We start from the raw sequence: 8,236 nt of genomic DNA on the forward strand, positions 1-8,236 counted from the left end.
ATAGTGCCTGAAGATTACTTTTCCTATTGATATTCAGTTAGTGGCACAGCTATACGTACATCATACCTAGACAGTAATTTATAGCTTATTCTAGATCCCCATCAAATTGGTATCATAAGTGTCCCTCTGCCACTACCTCATTAGTAGAAACATAAATCTCTATGGATACTATTCATATCTTATCTATTCGCCCCTGGATGCTAGGCTCAGGGCTGATTCACCCAGGCATGTCCATCACTCGATATCTCCTCACTTGAAAAACCACAGCTGAATGTGTAAACTGCTTCCACTGGAAAGCCTTGTGCCTTGAACTATTGATAGCTGGTCCGCATTTGTAAGGAATCACATGTGCAAATCTGACCACAGCTTTTCTGCAGAATCAAACAATGAAAGACTTCTTCCCATTAGGCACGTCTGCCTGCAGAGACCCTTCCATTTTGTGTTGGGTATTGGCAAATAAATGAAGCTTACAGTATAACTTATTATCCCCATTCTCAGTGGGGTGGTGAACAACAACAACAACAACAACAAGGTGTTACAAAATCTTACATACTTGGTGAGATCACCAGTTCCAGTTTAAGTTTTCTTTTGAGAAAAAACAAGAACTGTTTGATTCTTGGACTTGGTAAAATCATGTCACATGTTTGAAAAGATTGGAGAAAAATGATTGTTGGTACCCACCCCCCATCTGCCCAGGAATTTACAACAAGTAATGTAAAAAAAGAGTTCTTTACAACAAAACAAAGCTTTTTCAAAATGGTAAAACTGAAGTATTTATTGTCCATAAGATTTTGCTCTGTGTCTTTTCCCAGGCAATTTGATTTTATTTCTCAGGGGGGAAATTGGAAGGGGTGTTGAAGAGAAAAAATATCTGTACACTTAACTTTAGGGCTGGACAAGGCAACAGAGCCACTCAGAAAGTTGGGCACTCCCTGACCCATTTTGACTCACCTTGTTAACTAGAGAGAAGGCACATGGAGGGCATCTAGCTTCACCACTAACTAGGATATAGTCTGTATATATAGCTGTGGAGCAAGCTGATTGGGCGCCTGAGGCGGCGCACGTGCCCTGTGTCCAGGGGCAGGCAATCCATCCATGGGGCAGGGCGAACCAGGGCAGGATGCTCTGTGGCGCCTCCAAGGAGTCTGCCTACCTCTTCCCTCTCAGCCGCCCTACAGCTGGGGGTGAGGTAGCAGGCAGACCATTTGGGGCAGCGCGGAGCCTGTGGGCACCCAAGCCACCATGTCACTTCCAGGAGAGACGTGTGGCTCGGGTACGCTGCAGGTCCCGCAGTGAGTGTCGCCCGGCATTTTGTCACCCCCTCAGTGGTGACACCCGGGGCGTACCGTCCCCACCCCCATTCCTCCACCCCTGTGTATATATAATTGATAAGTTCAGATGTATAGATACTGTATTGTGGATAAGATGCGACCTTAAATTCAAACCAATCACTTAAAAAAATATATATATGGAGGTGATGCTACAGTCTTTGAAACTAGATGCATGCAAAAGTTTTCACACCAGAAAACATAATTCCAGCCATACTTATGCAGTGTTAAGTATTATAGCACCTGTTACTATTTGAGAAAGAGGTCTTGAAATCATTGTTGATATTTAGACAGATACATTTCTCAGCATTCTTTAAAAAGAGATAAAAAATAAGAAAGTACATCACTGCATCCATATAATTCAAATAATAACATCTTGATGCCCAATACATTTTGGAGCATCCATTTCTAAAATGATATGGTTTGAAAACAATTTGGAGACAGGTGCTATAAAATTCATCAATGGAGTTGTGGAAAAGCTGGAAATATTAGGGATCTTAATTTTTGGAAAACAGGTAAGAGAGGATATAAATAATTTGTAAAAATGGTGGAAAGCTGGGACCGTATATCAAGTTTTATGTTATTTATGTATGAGGTTTATATACCACTTTCCACTAACATACCCAAATAAGTTTGCTATAAAAACCCCCTAATAGGAATAATGTTAAAAGTAGCCACAAATGACAGAAGCAGATAAGAGCCCAAATTATATAAAGAACAGAACCAGCAGCAACTGATTGCACACTAAATGCCTTAGGGTCTCCGAGGGGCAATAGAGTATAACATTTCTCCCATTTCATATGTTAAGAACAAGATCCACGTTCACAGAAGATCAACCTTTTGAATCCATTTCCAGCCAGCAGAAAAAGAGCCGTTGTTGTACTCAGTGTGAGGTGGCAACAGGGGGGATTATTGAAGGGAAACAGGCTTTGGATACTTTGACATATCCCCTGAATGTGATAAATAGGTTTCCCTTGGGGTTTGCCTACATATTTCCCCTCTTATTGGAAGGATGATGCCTCCAATTGCATGTTTGTTCCTATTGGTGCAAGTCCAGAAGGCCTCTGGATTTGGCAGTATGGCTACTTTTGATTCTATCTTCCTTGACAAGGCTGGATTGGTGTCTTGGTTCAGGGCTGCTTTTCCTCTTATATCTACAATAAATGTGTTGGTGTCTTCTGAAAGAGCCTGGAGAGACTATTCAATAAATAGGGTGCCATCACTGGTCACCATCTGCCTAAATCGAAGGAACCCAGGAAGGAGTTATTAGATTCCAGCTAGGTTCATATGGAAGAAAGTGGTCCTTCAAATGTCCAGCTTGCAAGCACTCTAGGTCTTGAATGTTAGAATGTGTTTGCTTTTCTGTGTGTCCCATTCATGTGTTACATTAATGAGCAGTGGTCCATACTTTGAAGGGGCAACAGGGTCATGCCACTGATCCACCCCTAATGTCATGTAGCTCCTCAGTCCTGGTCCCAAAGGCCACACATTGCGCATGGACATTTGCAGCAGGAAATTCTATATATGTAAAGTGCTATGCTGGCAGTAGCTCCAATCTCACAGGGTTTCATCTGTGTACAATCCTATTCACTTAGCAGTCTACACACATAGATTTCCCCCCTTTTCAGTGTCTTAATGTTGGGAAGTGACCTGGATGCTGCACAACTTTGGGGGCAGGGCTAGGAAACAGTGGGGCTTCAGTTTACTTTCACCACATGAGTCCTCTTCATGCATATTATTGCAGAAGAGGGGCTATACTTGATTTTGAAATAGGCTTAAGATAGGGATGCAATATCTGTTAGCCTTGGTGGTGACAGAAATCAATTCTCATCTTCAATATACTCACTGAATAAGTACAGAATCCCCACCCACTCTTTTCCTCTCATCATATACTAAAGCCTTTTGCTAGACTTATCAAAACTTCTACTGTCTTCCTACCAAGCTACAGAAGACAACAGCTGTTTCCTCTTGGGAGGAACTTCCTATTTCACTTCAGCTTTCACATTAAATGATGTTTCTGTGGCAACTTGAACATCCCTGAATCCAGTGAGATAGATCTGTGAATGGGTTTGACCATCTGGAAGTGGGGCGTTGTTGAGTCCATCAAAAGATACAGAGCCTTTAATACTACAGTGGTGCCTCGCAAGACGAAATTAATCCGTTCCGCGAGTCTCTTCGTCTTGTGGTTTTTTCGTCTTGCGAAGCACAGCTATTAGCGGCTTAGCAGCTTAGTGGCTATTAACGGCTTAGCGGCTTTAAGAAAAAGGAAACAAACTCGCAAGAACTCGCAAGACGTTTCGTCTTGCGAAGCAAGCCCATAGGGAAATTCATCTTGTGGAACAACTCAAAAAACGGAAAACTCTTTCGTCTTGCGCGTTTATCGTCTTGCGAGGCATTCGTCTTGCGAGGTACCACTGCACTGTTACTGGTTGGGTTTTTTTGGGGGGGGTGTTTTGTTTTGGTTTTTTTGTATACATGACTAATTGGGGAGTTATGTGGATTTGTCAGATACCTAGACCTATTATTGCCTTAGAATAAGATAAAGAGGAGCATCTTCCTATATCTTCTTCTTTGGCGATCACTTGTAGCCAAGTAAGGTTGTTTTCCATAAAGACAGTCTTAACAGTGAGTCCTTAGGTGACTGTGGAGGCCAATTCTGGATCCACCCGTCTTTCCACAGTGGGGACATTTGTTTCCGGGTGGGAGTTGATCACGGTGTGGATTTGCCAAATGTGCCTTTCTCTTAGCACGTTTCTCCCTTGCATCCTGAGTTCGAGTGTCTTCAAAGCCCATGACACCTTTGGTAAAGGCTATTCTCCAATTGGAGTACTTGCAGGCAAGTGTTTCCGAATTGTTGGTGTTTATACTACATTTTTAAAAATTTGCCTTGAGACAGTTTTTAAACCTCTTTTGTTTTTATATACCGTATATCTTCATATATAATAAGCTTTTGTATATGTTTATACCAAGCTGCATCACCCTATGTGGCATATAAGTGCTGAAGCTTACTGAGCAACTTTTTATTAGGTAAGAAAGAGGGTATCAGATGTTACTCTGCACACATTTCATTATTGTTAAATGGGTAAAGGAACTCATTTATGACAACCACTCTGATTGCCAATATCAGTGTACCCACACAAATCATTGTCATATGTTAAGAAAGGTAATACAGTGATACCTCAAGTTACATACACTTCAGGTTACATACGCTTCAGGTTACAGACTCCGCTAACCCAGAAATAGTACCTCGGGTTAAGAACTTTGCTTCAGGATGAGAACAGAAATCGCGCGGCAGTGGCACGGTGGCAGCAGGAGGCCCCATTAGCTAAAGTGGTGCCTCAGGTTAAGAACAGTTTCAGGTTAAGAATGGTCCTCCAGAACGAATTACAGTGGTGCCCCACAAGACGAATGCCTCGCAAGACGGAAAACTCGCTAGACGAAAGGGTTTTCCGTTTTGGAGGTGCTTCGCAAAACAAATCTCCTATGGGCTTGCTTCGCAAGACGAAAATGTCTTGCAAGTTCCTGCGGGTTTTTTTTTCCTTCCCCCCTTTTTCTAAGCCGCTAAGCCGCTTATCAGCTGATCCGATAAGCTGATAAGCCGCTAAAAGCCGCTAAAAGCCGCTAAAAGCCGCTAAAAGCCGCTAATCTGCTAATCTGTCAATGGGCTTGCTTCGCAAGACGAAAAAACCGCTAGACGAAGAGAATCACAGAACGGATTCTTTTCGTCTTGCGAGGCACCACTGTAAGTTCTTAACCTGAGGTACCACTGTACTTAAATCAGTTTAGCGTTGGATTAGCCTATTATTGTCCTGTGATGATGGAAATTACCATGCTATGGTGATTTCCAGACTGGAATATTGCAATATGTTTTACATGAGGCTCTGCTATAGAAATGTTCTACCTACCTTCCTATCCAGGCAGACAGACATATATGGATAGGTATAGATTCGGACAGATAGATATTACATTTAAAGTTTTTCTAGCTGTCATGTTCTCATCATAAATAATGCTTTAAGTTGGTAACAATTTTATGGTATCATCGCCACCATCCTCTTTATTTATACCCCACCCTCCCTGGCCAAAACTGGGCTCAGAACCGCTAACATCAAATGTATAACACATTAACATAAAATCAGGCAATCAATTAAAATACATCCTAAAATCAGATCAGGATCAGAATAAAATCCAATCAGATGGCAACCCGCAGTTTAGGGTTGGGGACCTTAAATACTTACTCACTCAATGCAATAATGTGGATTTGGGTAACCCCATGCAAAGAAATGAATTGGAATATTGTATCACCTTATACCACCTGATGCAAACTGTTTTCAAAATGAATGCAATCAAGATTTATTGTACTGTCCCTTATAAGCTGAAGCCTATGAAACACACAAAAAAGCAGATTAATTATATATATTCTCCTGTTCTTATTGAGTACATTTGGTACTCAAGTGTGAACAAAAGTGTGCATTCTATGAGAAGAAAATTTCTTTTAGTGAAATAAACACATTACTTTTTAATGTTATAGTCTTTACAAAAAAGAAAAAAGAAAAGCATACGTATGAAAGAATCCCAATATGTAATATGACAGGTTCCTGGCAATTTTCATTCTATCTCTCGATGACTTATTTACACCTCTTTTCTGATAAATTTAGAACAAATTAACATCCTTCCTAAGTGTTACCCTTTCATCCCATTTTGGGAAAAACAGCAAAGTTAGAATTTAACTTTTGATTGCTTTCATTCATGACTCATGTTTAAAGTGAGTGCAACACAGCCTTTAATTATAGCTGCAATATGTTCCTCAGTGAATATCACATCCTGCCTAAGCACCACATTATGTTCTTCCAGTGATTATTATCATCCTTTTTGGTTCTGTTGTAAACTAGTCTCAAGGCTTCTTTTCAGATGTTTAGGACATGCAGGTTCTGAGAAGCAATGGGTGAACTTTTCTCACCTCTAGATGAATATTTGTGTGTGGGGGGGAGAACTCATCTGTTCCTGAAAAATTTCTTTCCACTCCTGATGTTTGTACATGCTGGGGATGCTGGGCACAGGATCCTCATTGCGTTACGTGAAGCTGTTGCTTGCCTTGCAGCTATCTTTGGAATCATAGTATTGAACAAATGTCTACATTGCAAATTTATTGCAGATGCTAAACGTAAGTCTATTGAACTCAAACTGGCATAAAATGACACAGGATATTGCTACATATGCCATCCCGTGCCACAGTGGGCTGAAGTAACGTCTCTCAATCCAAAACACCACAGAGCAGATGTAATGCAGGGCTGGTTGCATGCAGCCAGGTGGAAATAGGGGAAAAATAGACGTATTTAAAAGCTTTGCTCAACCTCCCTCAAAACCCACCTGCCCACTTAAGAGGATGAAATGAGAGTACCGTGCTACCTTGGGTTAAGTACTTAATTCGCTCTGGATGTCCGTTCTTAACCTGAAACTGTTCTTAACCTGAAGCACCACTTTAGCTAATGGGGCCTCCTGCTGTCGCCGTGCCGCCGGAGCCCAATTTCTGTTCTTATCCTGAAGCAAAGTTCTTAACCTGAAGCACTATTTCTGGGTTAGCGGAGTGTGTAACCTGAAGCGTATGTAACCCGAGGTACCACTGTATGGGGGTCATATGGGATTTTTTATTTTTAAAGAAATATACTGACTGAGATGGCCTTTGTGGTTTATGTTTACATCACACTGACTGAGACCTAAGTAGATTATGGTCATGAAAGATCACAGCAGACTCAAGGAAAGAAAACAACAACAACAACATTTTGAGGTGATGGGAGAATTCCCCAGATCTGCTTGCCTCTCTAAGGCAAGGACTTCCACTTGCAGCCTGTCCAAATAACCCACATAAAGCTGTGAGGTCTGAATGATGGTTGGCAATGCTGACAGGCCACAAGGCCACACACAGCTCAGTGGTGGAGAAGATGCATGCAAAAGGTCTCTGGTTTAATCCCAAACATCTCCAGGAGAAAACCCTGCCTCAAACTCTGAAAAGCTGCTGTAAATCAATGGTGACAGTACTGGTATAGATGGACCAACGTCTGACAGCTTCCCATGTTTGTGTGGACATGTTTGTGTGGACATGAAAAAGGAGAAATAGCTATAGGCCTGGAGTCAGAAAAGCTGTATTCCAGGAAAGATTGCATACCTTCCAACATTTCTCTGATGAAAACAGGGACATCCCATTCCATAATGATAATTTTACTGTTTATACCCCACATGTCTCACTGGGTTGCCACAGCCACCAACATATATAAAAACATAATAAAACATTAAACATTTTTTAAAAAAACTTCCCTATACAGGATTACCTTCAGACAGCTCGGGGTCAGATAGCTCCATACCCTCCCACATTTCTCCAATGAAAAGAGGGACATCCTAAGGAAAAGTGGGACATTCTGGGATCAGATCAGAAACCAGGATGGCTTCTCTCAATCAGGGATGTCCCTGGAAAATAGGGACACTTGGAGGGACTGAAGAAGAAAAGCTCTCCTCAGCCTGATAAGTTATCTGCAGTGATTGGAGTGAGTGAGTTTTTTATGCTCAACATTAATGTTTTGCAGATACTGTTCTGTGGGGGCAGTGGTAATAAACACCATTGCTCTGTTTAAACCACAAAATTCTAGTCTTTGTCTTATCATTTTCAGGGTGTGGGTGCAAAGCTCTATTTGTACCATTCCATTTACATAACCTAAAGTGTGCCAAATATGGGGGGGGGGGCTATTATTCAAAGGACGTTAAAGCACATATTGGACTTCTTCAGCCTTAATCGCTTCTCACCTCATAAATGGAACTAGAATAACTGTAACCAGCTGAGCAACACATTTTTATTATTTAAGCTTGGAGAGAATACTGTCTTTTCATAGTAATTTAGGGTCACTTCTTACGGGAAA

Source organism: Podarcis liolepis (genome assembly GCF_965112155.1).
Source record: "Podarcis liolepis genome assembly, chromosome: 4".
Classification (NCBI taxonomy): domain Eukaryota; kingdom Metazoa; phylum Chordata; class Lepidosauria; order Squamata; family Lacertidae; genus Podarcis; species Podarcis liolepis.